Here is a 19,619-nt window from a genome sequence, read left to right as displayed (position 1 = left end):
TTGGCTATTGTAAACAAAGCTGCAATGATCATTGGGATGTATGTATCCTTTCAAACCATGGTTTTCTCCAGATATATGCCCAAGAGGGGAATTGCTGGTTCATATGGTAGCTGTATTTTTATTTTTTATTTTTATTTTTTTTTTAGTTTTAGTTTTTTAAGGAACTTCAATACTGTTCTCCATAGTGGTTGTACCAACTTACATTCCCACCAACAGTGTAGGAGGGTATCCTGTTATTCATACCCTCTCCAACATTTATTGTTTGTAGACTTTTTGATGATGGCTATTCTGACTGGAGGGCTTCCCTAATGGCTCAGTCTGTAAAGAATCTGCCTGCAATGCTAGAGACACAGGTTTGTTCCCTGGGTTGAGAAGATCCCCTGGAGAAGGGCATGGCAACCCACTCCAGTATTCTTGCCTTGAGAACTCCTTGGACAGAGGAGACTGGTGGGCCACAGTCCATGGGGTTGCAAAGAGTCAGACACGACTGAGGGACTAACACACACATTCTGACTGGTGTGGGGCAATACCTCATTGTAGCTTTGATTTGCATTTCTCTAATAAGTCGTGTCATTGAGCATATTTTCATGTATGTCTTGGCTATCTATATATCTTCTTTGGAAAAAATGTCTATTTAGGTCTTCTGCCCATTTTTTTATTGGTTTATATATATACATATATATATTGAGCCACATGAGCAGTTTGTAAATTTTGGAGAGTAATCCCTTGTCAGTCACATTGTTTACAAATATTTTCTACTATTCTGTGAGGTATCTTTTGTTTTGTTTATGATTTCCTTTGCTGTGCAAAAGGTTTTGAGTTTATTTAGGTCCCATTTGTTTATTTTTCTTTTTATTTCCATTATTCCAGGAGATTGAAAAATATATTGCTGCAATTTATGTCAAAGAATGTTCTGCCTGTGTTTTCCCCTAAGAGTTTTATAGTATCTGGTCTTACATTTATATCTTTAATCCATTTTGAGTTTATATTTATATATGGTGTTAAAGAATGTTCTCATTTGTTTTACATGTAGTTGTCCAGTTATCCCAGCACCATTTATTCAAGTTACTATCTTTTTTCCATTGTATACTCTTGCCTCCTTTGTTGTAGATTAAATGATCATAGGTTCATGGGTTTATTTCTGGCTTTCTATCAAGTTCCATTGATCTTCATTTCTGTTTTTGTGCCAGTACTGTACTATTTTGATGACTTTGTAGTATGGTGTGAAGTCAGGTACTCTGATTCCTCCAGCTTCATTTTTCTTTCTCAGGATTGCTTTGACTATTCAGGATCTTTACATACAAAAAAAAAAATTGTTGTTGAAATTGATAAACCTTTAGCCAGACTCATCAAGGAAAAAAAAAAAGAAAGGATAGGACTCAAATCAACAAAATTAGAAATGAAAAAGTAAAAGTTAAAATGGACTTCACAGAAATACAAAGGATGATAAGAGACTATTATAAAAAACTATACACCAATAAAATGGGCAATCTAGAGTAAATGAACAAATTCTTAGAAAGGTACAACCTTCCAAGACTAAACCAGGAAGAGATAGAAAATATGAACAGACCAGTCACAAATATTGAAATAGAAACTGACTTTAAAACTTCCAACACACAAAAGTACAGAACCAGATGGCTTCACAGGCAAATTCTATCAAACATTTAGAAAAGAGTTAACACCTATCCTTCTGAAACTCTTCCAAAATATTGCAGAGGAAGGAGCATGACCAAACTCATTCTCAATGAGGCCACCATCACCCTGATACTAAAATCAGAAATGGTAACACAAAAAAGAAAATTACATGCCAGTATCAGTAATGAACATAGACACAAAAATCCTCAACAAAATACTAGGAAGCCAATCTAATAATACATTAAAAGGATCACATATCATGATCAAGTGGGATTCATCCCAGGGATTCAAGGTTTTTTCAACATTGCAAATAAATCAGTGTGATATAACAAATTGAAGAATAAAAGCCATATGATCATCTCAGTAGATGCAGAAAAAGCCTCTGACAAATTTCAGCACCCATTTATGATAAAAATTCTCCAGAAAGGGCATAGAGGGAACATTGCTCAACATAATGAAGACCATATATAGCAAACTACAGCTAGTATCATACTCACTGGTGAAAAACTGAAATCACTACCTCTAAGATGAGGAACAAGACACGGGGGTTCAATCCCTGGGTTGGGAAGATCCCCTGGAGGAGGGCATGGCGACCCACTCCAGTATTCTTGCCTGGAGAATCCTGTGGACAGAGGAACCTGGTGGCCTACAGTCCACAGGGTCTCACAGAGTAGGATATGACTGAAGGGACTTAGCACACACGTACCCAGCATGCATAGGCTAATCAACTATACCAATTTGCTCAAAACTTAGGAGTTTTATGGAATGCAGAAATTTGCGTTTTAAAATTGGGACAGTCCTGGGAAAACCAAGACAATTGGTACCCCTAAGGTATATGATGAAAGACTGTCTTGTCTAGTGTAAATTCAAAATTCTAGAATTTTATTAGCCCTCTAACATTAAAAAGTGCATTTAGAGAACTGGCTGATATCTGTGATTCTCTTCCTAAATTTACTTTGAGGTTAAGTACACCAATGCCATTCTCTATTTAGATAATAAATACTATGTAATTTCTTCCTTGGGAGACTTTCTAAAGGATACTTTAAAATTAATTGTGTGTACTGAATCTCAGAGAGTGACTGACTGAAAGGAACTGATGTAATCAACAGTCCCCTAGTTGGTACATTGTAAGAAGAGTTAAGGGTTTCCCTGATAGCTCAGTTGGTAAAGAATCTGCCTGCAATGCAAAATGTCAAAGAAGTCTGTGTTAGGAGCCTGGGGGGTGGGGGAAAGGGGAATACTAATTCTTGAATAGAAAAGGGAGATACAAATTTCTCTACAAGTTTGATTCTGATTTAAGTAACCCTCATCCACTCAACATACTTTCCATGCATATTACTGTTAAATGAATGTATTTATTTTTTTATTTTATTTTAATTGGAGGCTAATTACAATATTGTATTGGTTTTGACATACATCAACATGAATCCACCACGGGTGTACATGTGTTCCCAGTCCTGAACACCCCTCCTACCTCCCTCCACATACCATCCCTCTGGGTCATCCCAGTGCACCAGCCCCAAGCATCCTGTATCCTGCATCGAACCTGGACTGGCGATTCTTTTCTTATATGGTATTATACATGTTTCAATGCCATTCTCCCAAATCATCCCACCCTTGCCCTCTCCCACGAAGTCCAAAAGACTGTTCTATACATCTGTGTCTCTTTTGCTGTCTCGCATACAGGGTTATCGTTACCATCTTTCTAAATTCCATATATATGTGTTAGTATACTGTATTGGTGTTTTTCTTTCTGGCTTACTTCACTCTGTATAATAGGCTCCAGTTTCATCCACCTCATTAGAACTGATTCAAATGTATTCTTTTTAATGGCTGAGTAATACTCCTTTGTGTATAGGTACCACAACTTCCTAATCCATTCGTCTGCTGATGGACATCTAGGTTGCTTCCATGTCCTGCCTATTATAAACAGTGCTGCAATGAACATTGGGGTACACGTGTCTCTTTCCCTTCTGGTTTCCTTGGTGTGCATGCCCAGCAGTGGGATTGCTGGGTTGTATGGTAGTTTTATTTCCAGTTTTTTAAGGAATCTCCACAATGTTCTCCAGAGTGGCTGTACTAGTTTGCATTCCCGCCAACAGTGTAAGAGGGTTCCCTTTTCTCCACACCCTCTCCAGCATTTATTGCTTGTAGACTTTTGGATCGCAGCCATTCTGACTGGTGTGAAATGGTACCTCATTGTGGTTTTGATTTGCATTTCTCTGATAATGAGTGATGTTGAGCATCTTTTCATGTGTTTGTTAGCCATCTGTATGTCTTCTTTGGAGAAATGTCTATTTAATTCTTTGGGCCATTTTTTGATTGGGTCATTTATTTTTCTGGTATTGAGCTGTAGGAGTTGCTTGTATATTTTTGAGTTGCTTCATTTGCTATTACTTTCTTCCCATTCTGAAGTAAAATACAGCTCTGGAAATTGCACTTTCTCCCTCTCCAAATACACTAAAAACTATGTTGATTTATAGCTCAGTTACTCTGAAGCATCCTATAGTTTTAAGTTCGAACAAATCCTGCATGTAGTAACTCTGGTTCTACCTATTCTATACCTCTATCCCATATCCAAATCATCCCAAAGAATCCTAACCCCACAAGAGAGATATAAAAATAGACTATATAGAAAGGAAAAGAGAAATATGTTACTTAAAGAAATAATTGTTTTTTCTATTCTTTCAGAACTCTAATAAGTTGTGCTCACTTCTTCATACCTGGAGAGGCCTCTGTGGAATTTGTCTGGGAATTTTCTTCTGGTCATTTCCTTTTATTCATTTCCTGTACCTGTTCTCAGCATCATAGGAACAATTTTTGATCTAATCATTTATTCTTTCATGTTAACAGTAAAACTAGGCTTTCCCATTTCATTCTTTAAATTTGTCCAGGAAGGATAAAAATAGTCTGCTTTGAATATTCTTTGCCATAATATGTTAAAAACTGATTTGTTAAAGCTTTCTTTTTCTATCTATGATCTTTATGTTCTGAAATATCATGTTTATTACTAAAAAATAGGTAGAAAATGCATTGCATTTTTAATACAGAAAGGTGTTAAATGTCAAGTATTTCTCAAAATAGTTTTCAAGGCAGCAATTTTGCTTGATTAAGAATCTAGGCTTTGAATCCTTGTGTGTGAGTAATTCTGTTATGAACTATAACTTCTTTTCATTTGCTGAAAATTATTTGAGAATAATAACCAGTTTATAAGTTCCATGGCTGTATTTGGTCATGACTCTAAGGTTTGGTTTTTGTTTGATGAAATAATTTCAATTACATGTTGGCTAAGTCATAAAAATTAAAAGTATTTTCAATAAACTTACATTTTGGTAGAGATCTCTAAAAGCTATTGTTAAAGTTTAAACTTTATGGTTCGTGCATGATTTGCTCTATGAATAGTAAGTTCTAAACTAGTTTTAAAAATATTTTAAGCATAGAAAAATTTCTTAATCTGTTTAGTTATTCATTTCTATGGCTATGGAATAAGCTATCATTTTATATTATTTTCACTTTTTTATTTAAAAATGATATGTAAAATTTTAACATTAATACTTCATAGGTACTGAAAGTATAATTTGATTCATGTATCTAATTTTTTAATTGATAAATAAGGATTTAAATATTGACAAACATGTTGAAAAATGAAATTTTAATCACTAATAGAATTTAGATTTTATATCTCAAAAATGATAACTGCAAAAATGTTGAAATATGGAAAGTAAATAAAATATTCTTTTCTTTGGTATGTAGCTTTTTCATACTGACTTCTTTCACTTAGTAATATCTGCTTAAGTGTTCTCTATGTCTTTCCATGGCTTGCTAGCTCATTTCTTTTTAGAGCTGAATAATATTCTATTGTCTGGGTGTATCACAATTTATCTATTCACCTACTAAAGAAAATCTCTATTTTATCCAAATTTTGGCAGTTTTCAGCAGTCATGACTAAAGCCGCTATAAACATCTGTGTGCATGTTTCTATATGAACATAAGTTTCCAAGTTGGGCAAATACCAAAGGCTGAGACTGCTGCATTAGATGGTAAAAGTGTTTAATTTTCCAAGAAGCTACCATTTTGCATTCCCACCAGCAAAGAATATGAGCTAGTATTGGTCCACACCTTCACTAGCATTTGATTTTGTCAGAGTTCTGGGTTTTTGACATTTTAATCTGTGGTTGTATCTCATTGTTGTTTTAATTTACATTTCCCTGTTTACATGGGATTTGGATTATCTTTCCATATGCTTGTTATCTGTATATATTTGGTGTGGTGTCTTTGCCACATTTTAAAATGGGATTATTTTCTTATTGCTGAAATTTAAGAGTTCTATGTATATTTTAGATACAAATCCTTATCAGGTATGTCTCTGCAAATAAGTTTGTTCTATTTTTCATTTTTCTCTTTTGTAATTCTATCTACTTGTGGGTTACTTAAACATTTTCTAGAGTTTGGTTTTTTATTAATGTCTATTGTCCTTGAGTTTAACCTCTTATATGGCTTTTTCAGTAGTTGTTATTGGCATTACATTATGTGTATATAATTTTTCATAATCTATTGGTATATTTTTACTTATTTTGTGTGAAGTGCAGAAACCTTCACTTCCTTTACTCTTCCTTGTTTAAATAATAATTTTCTTAAATATGTCTTCCACATAAATTTATTTTTTTGTTGAAGTATAGTTGATTTACCATGTTTCATTGTATATCAATGAAAAGTGATTTTCATTGATTTGGCATACAGCAAAGTGATTCAGTAGTTACACACATACACACACATACATTCTATTTCAGATTATTTTCCAGTATAGGTTATCACAAGATATTAAATATAGTACCTTGTGCTATACAGTAGGTCTTTATTGTTTATCTATTTTATATATAGCAGTGTATATCTTATCCCAAATTCCCAATTTTTCCCTCTTACCTCTTTCCTATTTGGTAACCATAAGTTTATTTTCTATGTCTGTGAGTTTATTTCTGCTTTGCAAATAAGTTCACTTGTATATATTTTTTTAGATTCCACATATAAGTGATACTAAATGATATTTATCTTTCTCTGTCAAGCTTACCTCAATTATTATGATAATCTCTAGGTCCATCTGTGTTGTTGCAAATGGCATTATTTCATTCCTTTGACTGAGTAATAGTCAATAATATATACATATATAATGTATGTATTATATACATACATTGTATAATTGTAATGTATATATTATATACATACATTGTATAATTGTAATGTATGTATTATATAATACATTGTATATATGTATGTATATAATACATACATTATGTATGTATTATATAATGTATATATTCATATATATAATGTGTTTTATATATATATTCAATATATATGCATGTATATATATATATACACACATTCATCTGTTGATGGACATTTAGCCATGTCTTGGCTATTGTAAGTAGTGCTGCTATGAACTTTGGGGTATATGTCTGGCATTTTTCACTGAACTGGAATTAAAAAAAATAATAAGCTTGTTTGAAAACAAAAGAAATCCCAAATAGCAAAAACAACCTTGAGAAAGAAGAGAGCTGAATGAATCACATTCCTTGACTTGGACTATGCTACAATGTTATATTAATCAAAACAGTACATGGTACACACACAAAACAGATACATAGGTCAATGGCACTGAATAGAAAGCTCAGAAATAAACCCATGCAGTATGGAAGGTCCTTAAAAAAGCAAAAATACAGCTACTATATTGATTCAGCAATTCCACTCCTGGGTATGTACCCCCCAAAATGAAAATTCTAAACAGAAAAGATACATACATTCCAATGTTTATGGCAGCACTATTTATAACTGATAAGACATGGAAACAACCCAGGTGCCCATAAACAGATGATTGGTTAAGGAGACATGGTAGATAGATAGATACATAGATAGATATAGACATATTACTCAACCATTAAAAAGAATGAAATATTGCCATTTGCAGCAACATGGATAGGCCTAGAGAATACTAAGTGAAGTAAGTCAGACTGAGAAAGATCAGTATTATATTTGCACTTATATGTGGTATCTAAAAATAATAAAATATGTGTGTTCCTCATCCTGAGGTGCAAATATAATACTGATCTTTCTCAGTCTGACTTACTTCACTAAGTATAGTATTCTCTAGGCCTATTCATGTTGCTGCAAATGGCAATATTTCATTCTTTTTAATGATTGAGTAATATGTCTATATCTATCTATGTATCTATCTATCTACCATGTCTCCTTAACCAATCGTCTGTTTATGGGCACCTGGGTTGTTTCCATGTCTTATCAGTTATAAATAGTGCTGCCATAAACATTGGAATGCACACATGTATACCTGTGGCAGATTCATTTTGATATATGGCAAAACCAATACAATATTGTAAAGTTAAATAAAATAAAATTTGAAAAAAAGATAAAATCTAACAATAGTTCAAAGCAATGCCTCAGTCTTAAACTCATATGTGTCTTTCAATGTACCCTTGAAAAATGTGATGGGAAACCTGGGACACTAAATGTCATATTTTGGTTGAACAGCAGACTTTTTATATTCATAACTAAATAAATCACTTATTTAGTAATAAAAAAGATAAAATATGAATCTGTATACAAAATAGATAAAAGACTTACAGATGTGGAAAAAAAAAAACACGTTATTTACCAATGGAGAAAAGAGCGGGGGAGGGATAAATTAGGAGCATGGGATTAACAGATAAAAACTACTATACATAAAATAGATAGGCATCACAGATTTACTGTATGGCACAGGGAATTATATTCAACATTCTGTAGCAAACTATAATGGAATATAATTTATAAAAATAACTGACTCACTTTGCTGTGCTCTTGAAACTAATACAATATTGCAAGTCAGTTATACTTCAACATTTAAAAATTGTCTAGCTGAATCTTCTTACTGGTTTATGTGAAGGTCAGTGATTTCTGTCCATGATAAGCAAGTGCTCAAGTCATGTTTCTCCCTGATAGTACCTATATTATTTCAGAAATCAGTTTGGTTGAGTTCCCTGAGACTTCTGTGGTCAGACAAGATCAAGACATCAAAGATTTGCCCTTTGCCCATGTTTTTGTGAGTGATGCTCTTTCAAACTCTCTATATCTCTGATTAGAAGCCAGCCTTAACAGAGTTTTTAATTTCAGTGATATTGTTTCCTATTCTATTATTATTACATGGCTGTTTTCCACACTAACTCAGGTGGCACTAGTGATAAAGAACCTGTCAACCAATGCAGGAGACATAAGAGACGTGGATTCAATCTTTGGACTGGGAAGATCCCCTGGAGAAGGAAATGGCAACCCACTCCAGTAGTCTTGCCTGAAGAATCCCATGGACAGAGAAGCCTGGTGGGCTACAGTCCATGGGATCACAAAGAGTTGGACATGACAAAATGACTAACACTTTCACTTTCTTTCAATTTGTTTTCAATGTTCTTTTTTATTTCTTTAAACATTTAAAATATTTTTTGTTGTGTTATTTTCGGTAATGTAAAAACTAACAGTATACTTGGGACTTCGCTCTTGATTGTTTTCATTGACTTTTTCATGTTTTGAACTGCTTTCTTTTGTGTTTTGTAATTTTTGATTGTGCTTCATATTTGGGCAAATTTAGATTGTGGAAATTAGGAATTCCCAAGTTTCTGGGATTGATTCCTTTAAGTGTTTTGTTTGTTTGTTTTTTACCTATCTCCCTAGGGTACTATCAACTCAAGACATTTTTAAATTATTTGATGGTTATAGGTATAGTGAAAGTAAAGTAAAGTAAAGTCACTCAGTCGTGTCTGACTCTTTGTGACCCCATGGACTGTAGCCTACAACGCTCCTCCATCCATGGGATTTTCCAGGCAAGAGTATAGGAGTGGGTTGCCATTTCCTTCTCCAGAGTATCTTTCCAACCCAGGGATCGAACTTGGGTCTCCCGCATTGTAGGCAGATGCTTTACCATCTGAGCCACCAGGGAAGATGGTTATAGGTATATTATACCATATATATCTAGTATACTCCTGAATTACACATCTATGTGAGAATAGTCTACATAAAATTTCTCAGTGAATATATTTTTTCTTATGGAGTCAAGGGTTCTGTATTTTGTCTTTGGGCTAAATTTCATTTTTATTTTAAACTGACTTTTCTACTATAAAGACTAGTAGAAATATAGTAGAATACCTTTATAACATTTTTAAGGGGAGATTCAGCAAATTATGGCTCACATCTGAATTGTAGCTAAATCCAGCTTGCGAAAAATGGTTTTTATATTTTGAAAAGTCGTATAAAGACAAAAATCAGAGAAGAAAAATATGTTACAATGACCATATGTGACCAACAATATCTGAAGTATTTACTATCTGACCTTTCTGAGGAAAAAATCACTGACACTAGATCTTAAACCCAAGAGTCATTCATGAAAAAAGCAAAACAACTTGATCTAATTAAAATTTTAAAATTATGTTTGATAAATGATAATAAAGTCAGAGTTTAAAAAGTTATAAAATTGGAGCAAATATTGATAAAAAAAGAAGATTTAATAATAGATGAACATACTTCTTAGGACTTACCAAGTGGCTCAGTAGTATAGAATCTGCCTGCCATTGCGGAAGCTGCAGGATCCCTGGGTTGAGAAGATCCCCTGGAGAAGGAAATGGCAACCCACTTCGGTATTCTTGCCAGGATAATCCTCTGATCAGAGGATTCTGGGAGGCCACAAAGAGTCAGATACAACTGAGCATACATGTATGAACATAGTTCTTATCAAGAGAATATAAATGTCTTCTACAAATCAATGAAATAATAGTCTTTTTAGAAAGCAGTATGATAACATACATAACATTTAAGATGCATATATGCTTTGAGCTAGCAATTTAATTTTTAGTAATATTTGACAAGTGCTAAGGTTATATTAGCACATTAGTGAAAGATATTCACTGTTGAATTGTTTATACCAATGAAAAGCTTCAAGAAACATGTGAGAAATAATTCACTAAATTATCAAACATCTGACATTATGCAATAATTACATCTACAATTTAACGGGGATTTACTGTAATCCTAAAACACAAACGATTTACACGCATTAATTCATTCGGTGCTCATGATCACCAAAGTGAAATTTCCTGTCATATTCATATTCTCCAGTATGTAGGAATGAAAACTGTCTCAATGAGGTTAAATAACTTGCCATAACCCACACAGGTAATGAGTAATTATCAAGTATTCTAATCTAAACATTCTGATTTCAGAGTTCTCACTCTTAATGACTTTGCTATATTGCTGCTCCATGTAATGCTATCTCATTATTAAAAGAAAAATATAAATCTGTATATAACATGCAAAAATCTTTAGGTATATTTTAACACAATAAAAATAATCACAGGACACTATATATGTTTTAAAAACTACACCTCACCTCATGGAGATATATATATATATATATATATATATATATATATATACACCCATTGATATAATGTATATAAACAGAATAATGTATACTAGAATATTACCAAAAATTACTTCTAGAGAAGAGTGTTGTGGGCAGTTAACTGTAGGTGGTATTAACAAAGTGGGGAAAAGCTCAAATTTAATGTACTTATGTGTAAAAATCACTATTGCTTGAATTTGTCTAGTGAGAATATAGTAATAGAAGTATTGGTTAATAAAAAGGAATAACAGTGTGGACTTTTTGTAACAAAATCTTATTTACCTTTATACTAGCATTTTAATAAGAGCCTTTGAACTTAATAAAGTGATGAGTGCTTAAATGCAAAATGATACATCAGTGACCTTTTTAAGCAGTTCAGTATGGCAAATTGAAGATTTGGAAATGGTCACTTGGCTTACAATTAACAACCTCCTTAAAACTTCAGTGAAATACTTGAATCTAATGGAAAGTCCCATCTTGTCTTATTGCAGAAGCATCACACCATTAGCTTCCTAAAGAATTTCTCAGGCTTAACTATGCTTCTTTGTCTTTTGCAAGGAGAAAAAAAATCTTTGTGGAGGGCAAAGACTGTAGATGCTGTCATGCTACCTATTTAAAAATGGAGTTGAATTTCTCAGATTTTTTTATCATTCTAGTATCATACATGCATAGCAAAATATCTAGCGGAATATTGTAGAAAATGTTTGATATTGAGCATAACATTTAGTATGGTTATTCAAATAATTTGGAGAAATAGCTGAAAATAACATTTATAGATACAGGTATAAAGCAGTACACAAACCATGGCTAATAACCCACTGTACTTCTGCTTCAGAGTTTTCAAAGAAATTTTCTGACCAGTCTTACTTGTAGAAGATGAAAAAAGAAAACTATAACTTATTTACAGTAAATGTCTTAAGATTAAAGAAGTAGTAATATATTTTGAAAGATTAATATTCTATTCATTGTTTTTAAACTGATTATTTCTTAATTAACCTTTTTCATAATTTTATTTATTTATTCATTTGGCTGTGCTGAAGCTTCTTTGCTGCAATAGCTTTTCTCTAGTTGCAGAGAGCAGGGATTACTCTCCACTTGCACTACAGGGGCTTCTCATTGTGGTGGATTCTCTTGTTGTGAAGCACAGGTTCTAGAGTGCTCGGGCTTCAGTAGCTGTGGTGTGTGGACCCAGTAGTTGCAGTTGCTGGGTACTAGATCACAGGCTCAATACTTATGGCACATAAAGCTTAGTTGCTCCACAGCATGTGGTATCTTCCAGGATCAGAGATCAAACCTATGTCTTTTGCATTGGCAGGCCAACTCTTTACCTGTGAGTGACCAGTTCAGTTCAGTTCAGTCACTCAGTCCTGTCCGACTCTTTGAGACCCCATGAACCACAGCACGCCAGGCTTCCTTGTCCATCACCAACTGCTGGAGCCACCCAAACCCATGTCCATTGAGTCGGTGATGCCATCCAACCATCTCATCCTCTGTCATCTACCTTCTCCTCCTGCCTTCAATCCTTCGCAGCATCAGGGTTGTTTTTCAAATGAGTCAGCTCTTTGCATCAGGTGGCCAAAGTATTGGAGTTTCAGCTTCAACATCAGTCCTTCCAATGAACACCCAGGACTCATCTCCTTTAGGATGGACTGGTTGGATCTCCTTGCAGTCCAAGGAACTCTCAAGAGTCTTCTCCAACACCATAGTTCAAAAGCATCAATTCTTGGGCACTCAGCCTTCTTTATAGTCCAACTCTCACATCCATACATGACTACAGTATGTGACCAGGGAAGCCCCCAAATGGTTATTTTTAATATTTAACCAATATACATTGCTTATAAGAAGTTGAATTCGGTCTAAGTGCAAGTTATTATGCTGAGCTCTGAGTAAAAGAAAAGGCACTATCTCCTTCCAGAAGAAACTGTTATCCTAAGAAAACATAGAAAATAAATATGTAAATATTGGGTTGAGCAAAAAGTTCATTCAGGTTTTTCAAAATATTTTATGGAAAAACCCAAATGAAATTTTTGACTACCCAATAAATGATCAATCATTTGAGTTAAAAGAGCCTAGGAAAACATTTTTTTTGAAGAAAGCAGACAACTCAGCATGGAATATGTGGCAAAATTTTGAAATGCCATAAATTTAGATAGACTTTAAATAATTTTTGAAACTCTATTCATGAGGGAGATATAAGAAAAAAGGAATATCATGATTAAAGTCACAGAAAACTTAATAGAATAGAGTATATTTAAGGAAGAGTGAATATTATTGTAGTGCATAAATATGTGTGTGTGGGGGTATATAATAAGCAGGAAATTAAAAGTATATTATAAGAATATGAGGAATAAAATATAGATTGAGTAAAATTGTGTTCATTATTTTATGCCATGCTAAGAAAAAATTTATATTGTAAAAAATAGTGAAATGTTTCAACCATAGATTTTGCAATAATGAATATGGAATTTAAAAGGAACACTGATGGTAGAAAAGACTAGTAAGACATTTCTTTAGTTAAGAAAACCAGTTTGAGGACTACTACAAAAGTCAAGGAAATGGCAACCCACTCCAGAATTCTTGCCTCGAAAATCCCACGGATGGAGGAGCCTAGTAGGGTACAGTCCATGGGGTTGCAAAGAGTCGGACACGACTGAGCGACTTCACTTCACTTCACAAAAATCGAAGCAATTTTTTAAAAGTGCGAATCCATTCAGAATTATATACATGAAACAGATTTATCTGGTGCCCTGAAATTCTGTTTTTATTTTAATAATTGCAGAGTCTTACAATGAGAAACTCTAGGGACAGTAAATAAAAGGAGAGGAAATAAATGACTGCCCATTTATTCATTTATTTAAGGACAGATTTATTAATGCAAATTATAGAAAGTATAAACCCTTACAAATTCTCGCATTTTTTATAGTTAATATGCTTAATTCTCCAGAGCAGTTTTAAGTTTGCAGAGAATATAGAGTTCCAGTACACTTCCTGTTGACCTAAAATAAATAGACTACCAGCAAAATGGGTTTTGCAAACTGGAAAATTCTTATAGAGATGGGAATACCAAACCACCTTACCTGTCTCCTGAGAAACCTGTATGTGGATCAAGAATCAGCAGAACCATGGAGCAACTGACTGGGTCACAACTGGGCAAGGAGTATGACAAGGCTGTATATTGTCACCCTGCTTATTTAACTTCTATGTAGATTACATCATGCAAAATGCCAGGCTAGATGAATCACAAGATAGAATCAAGATTGCCTGGAGAAATATTAGTAACCTCAGATATTCATATGATACCATTCTAATGCCAAAAATGAAGAGGAACTAAAGAGCCTTTTGATGAAGGTGAAAAAGCTGGCTTAAAATCCAACTTTTGAAAAACTAAGATCATAGCATCCAGTTCCATCACTTTATGACAAAAAGAAGGGGGAAAAGTACAAGCAATGACAGATTTTATATTCTCGGGCCCCCAAATCCCTGTGGATGGTGAGTGCAGCCATGAAATTAAAAGACACTTACTTTTTGGAAGGAAAGCTATGACAAACCTACACAGTGTATTAAAAAGCAGAGGCATCACTTTGCCTACAAAGGTCCATATAGTCACAGCTATGGTTTTTCCAGTAGCCATGTATGGATGTGAGAGTTGGATCATAAAGAAGGCTGAGCATCAAAGAATTGATGCTTTTAAATTGTAGTGCTGGAGAAGACTCTTGAGAGTCCCTTGGAATGCAAGGAGATTCAACCAGTCAATCCTATAGGAAATCAACCCTGAATATTCATTGGAAAGACTGATGCTGAAGCTCCAGTACTTTGGCCACCTGATGCTAAGAGCCAACTCATTAGAAAAGGTCCTGACACTGAGAAAGATTGAAGGCAAGAAGAGAAGGGGACAACAGAGGACAAGATGGTTGGCTGCCATCACTGATTCAATGGACATGTGTTTGAGCAAACTCTGGGAGATGGTGAAGGACAGGGAAGCCTGGGGTGCTTCAGTCCACGGGGTCACAAAGAATCAGACACAACTTGGCAATTGAACAAAATGGGCTTACTCAGGATCAGCAGAGAATTATGATTTAGCCTCTGCAAGTATAGTGAATGATGTGTAAGTCCCTCATTGGCAAGTGAAGAGAGAAAAAGAGACTTTCACTAGAGGCTGTGTTTGAGCAGAGATGTGGGTGCCTACACAGGCAGCACATTGACCCTCAGTGTTTCTCCTCCAGCAATATGGGAACGGAATATACCCCTCATAGAACAGTTGGCTATTGAGCAGAGAAAAAATCCCACCTCAGAGTTGGTGTAAATTCTAGGTCCTCCATCTCCAGGTTCACTCCTTACCAAGGTGATAGCTACCAGTGCACCCTGAAGAAATAGTATATTGTGTCCACATCAAATCCATATCTCCCAAAAAAGGTATTAGGAATATGCAGACTATATAATATAGAAACACTTCTGCATAAGAACACCACTTAAGAACTTCAGTGGGTACTTGTTTAACTTAAATTCATAGAGGAAGAGAAAGTTAAGCAAAATTTAAACAGAAATAAGCAATGTACTGGGTAAGGATTCAAAATATTGGTAATAAAAAATGTTATCTTAATTAAGAAAAATAATTTATATGAACAGTGAACATGGTCTCCTGCATTGGAGGTGGATTCTTTGCCAGCTGAGCCACCAGGGAAGCCCAAGAATACTTGAATGGGTAGCATACTATCCCTTCTCCAGTTGGCCTTCCTGACCCAGGAATTGAACCAGGGTCTCCTGCATTGCAGATGGATTTTTTACCACCTGAGCTAGCAGGGCAGCCCCAAAAAGGGACTAGAAGATCTACAAAAGACCCAATCAGAAGTGAATCATTCAATAGCTAGAATTTTAAAAGAATAAATACATATCAGACTTAGTGATACAGGAGAATGAATAAGTGATCTGGAATGTAGAATAATGGAAGTCGTTCAATAAGAACATTGTAAATAAAAATAAAAAAAGAACACAATATAAGGATTCTCTAGGATAACCTTAAGCATCCCAACATTCACATTACAGGAGTTCCAGAAGGAAAAAGAGAGAAAGGGAAATCAAAAACTATTTGAGGAAGTTATGCCTGAAAATTTTCCAAACCTGAAAAGAAAACAGATATCCAGGTACAGGGAGCAAAAATTCCCAAAGTGAGCTCAAAGAGAACTGCAACAAGACATATGATAATTAAAATGTCAAAATTAAAGATAAAAGGAGAATCCTGAAGGCAGTAATACAGAATCATACATTATATAAAGAATGATATAGTATATGAAGAATCATATACAAGAGTATCACCATAAGGCTATCATTTGATTTCTCTGCAGAAACTTTGCAGAGAAGCTACCAGTAACATTTGGAAGCCTCAAAGTACTAATCAAAATTGGCTTACCACTCTAATACAGTTATGTAAAGTTCAAAAATAAAATAAAATTAAAAAATAAATAAATAAAAAAATTAAAAAAAGGAAAATTGGCTTACCACTCATTTCTGTTAGAAATGTTAGAGCTATAGCGATCCAATTCAATTTTAAGAAAATTGAGTTTTGGAGTTTCAAAAGTTTTTCATAATGACCATATTCTAAATTAGCTATGGGCAGATCTGTTAATTCAGTTAGAAAAGTGCCTGAGGAAAATCTAAGGTGTTCAAACTTAAATTTGACTTGAGTCCCTATGAGAGAGGGCCCTCAAAATGTTTAGATATCTGGGATCCTATTTCTCAGAGATTTTTTTTCCTCTAGATTAAAATAGCAATATTCAAACAGCTTAAAAAGCTTATAGTTCAAACAGCTCTATTTGAATAGCTTGTAACTCAAATACCCTGCAGTCTTAATACTAGCCAGTTCTAAGGGAACAGCTTGGTCCTGGAGGAGTCAGGCGGCATGCTTCTCAGTCAGCTTGCTAAGAAGAGCTCCTCTTCCACAGAAATGGACTCATGGCTGAACTGGCAGTTTCAGTGAAGCAACTCCTTTTCCTGAAAGAATGGGTGAAAGGCTTTTCAGCCAGTTTCAGTTGAAACGATCTGATTTCAAAATTAGACTAAAGTGCCAAACAAGCACTTGCATACAGAACAAAGCCTTAACCAGAAACATGAAACCTTAAAATAGATGATGAATAAAGCCTGGACAGCCTCAAAGGCAAAAGGGAAGACTTAATCCAGAAAAAAAGATATGCCTTCAAACTCCAGGGTTAGTGAGAAAAGCAGTGAGCAACAGTGGGTTCAGTTGTGGGTACCATCTATTTGCTCATCAGCTCTTGAGCAACTGAAAGTCTTTTCTGGTGCCTGCACTGGCCACTAAAATGTTGACCTAAAACAAACAAACTGCTAGTTATTTCTCTAGCAAAACAATGAGTTTATATTTGATCAGCTGAGAATTGCAATTTGAGGTCTGCAATCGTGGTGAGCCACCTGTGAGTGCCCACATGACAAGGGAAAGATAAGGATAACTCTCTTATACAGAGGAAAGGAAGTGTGGAGGGCTGTAGTAAGCAAACACTTCATGGCTTTTCATTGGCTGAGTTGTTGCCAAAAGCCTTGTTCAGTTCAGTTCAGTTCAGTCGCTCAGTCATGTTTGACTCTTTGCGACCCCATGAACCACAGCACGCCAGGCCTTCCTGTCCATCACCAACTCCCGGAGTTCACTCAAACTCATGTCCATCAAGTCGATGATGCCATCCAGCCATCTCATCCTCTGTTGTCCCCTTTTCCTTCTTCCCCCAATCCCTCCCAGCATCAGGGTCTTTTCCAATGAGTCAACTCTTTGGATGAGGTGGCCAAAATATTGGAGTTTCAGCATCAGGCCCTCCAATGAACACCCAGGACTGATCTCGTTTAGGATGGACTGGTTGGATCTCCTTGAAGTCCAAGGGACTCTCAAGAGTCTTCTCCAACAACACAGTTCAAAAGCATCAATTCTTCGGAGCTCAGCTTTCTTCACAGTCCAACTCTTACATCCATACATGACCACTGGAAAAACCATAGCCTTGGATTTACTATTTTGTGCTGTACATTCTATAAGTATAAAAAAAATACATAGTGAGATATATGCTCCAGTGCAATATCATATTGTATATTTTCAGTACCATAAAAAATCTTTCAAATGATTTATCCCTCCCTCTCACCCTCCCTTCAACCTCAGGCAATCCCTGATCTTATTACTTCTCCCTAGTTTTGCCTTTTCCAGAATGTCATGTAGTTGAAGTCACACAGTATGCTGTTGTTGCTGCTGTTGTTCAGTGGCTCAGTCATGTCTGACTCTTTGCGACCCCATGGACTGCAGTATGCCAGGTTTTCCTTGTCCTTCACCATCTCCTGTAGTTTGCTCAAACTCATGTTCATTGAGTCAGTGATGCCATCAAACTATCTGTCACACAATATATAGCCTTTCAAATTGGCTTCTTTTACTAGTAATAAGCATTAAGGTTCCACCATATCTTTCATGGTTTGATAGCTCATTTCTTTTTAGCACTGAGTATTATCCCATTGCCTGGACTTATAACAGTGTGTTTATCCATACACCTATTGAAGGACACATCGGTTGCTTTCAAGTTTTTACAAATCTAAGTAAAGCTGCTATAAGCAAAAAACCAAAAAATACGTCTTCATAGACTTGAACACAAGTCAAATTTATTAGCGATATATGTAAAGTGCTACAGTTATATCAATAACTTTTATTTATGCACATGTTTGAAAAACCTGGTCATATTTGTCTAAAAATAAGAGTCTTTTGGTGGGGTGCACATTTTGCTGACTTCACATATTTGAAGGACTCCATGAGTACCAGCAGAAATAAGTGGCTAGGGGCATAAACAGTGTCCCCCTAAAGAAGAAATATTTATCAATTAAAGCTGTGTAGGGTTGGAATGGGCTACTTTGAATGGCTGTGTGTTCAATAAAGCTGAGATATTAAATAAGCTAGAAAACTATGTATTATTATATTGGGAGGAAACGTAATCGTTCAATGAAAGATTCAATTGTCTAATCATATATGTCCCTTCTGACATTGACTTAACAGTGTTTTTTAAAGTATGCAGTTTTTTGTTGGAAAACCAACTCAAAATACTTTGAAATGCATATTCATAACATGTAAAATCTTCTCCACTTTGTTCTCAAAACTGGATTCTTACAATTTCCATAGTTGCATATTAACCACACACTAGTATAGGCAGGCAAAATCAGTTCCCTGCTGTTTTCTGATAAAGGAAAAATTCTTTATTAATAGTGGAATATTCTCTTTTCATTGTTTTTCTAGGTATTGTTGTATGGTACAATGGTTAATTGCCTGGCTATTTTATTTTGCATTAGCCTGAACATTGCTGTTTAATAAGACAATGGCTTGCATTTTAACAATTGCAATCCTATTCATTGAGTTGGAGGCATAGTTGCATGCTGACAATAAATGACGGACAAACAAGAGTTTGTTTGAAGGCTGAACAGGAAACAGAAACAGAAAGTGTAAAGTCAATAATTAAAATCATTACTTATGTGCCACTGAGGATTTATTTTCATTGGCAGTAGTTATTATACCAAG

Source organism: Bubalus bubalis, chromosome X (genome assembly GCF_019923935.1).
Source record: "Bubalus bubalis isolate 160015118507 breed Murrah chromosome X, NDDB_SH_1, whole genome shotgun sequence".
Classification (NCBI taxonomy): domain Eukaryota; kingdom Metazoa; phylum Chordata; class Mammalia; order Artiodactyla; family Bovidae; genus Bubalus; species Bubalus bubalis.
The sequence above is the reverse complement of the archived record's forward strand: the minus strand, read 5'-3'. Positions refer to the sequence as shown.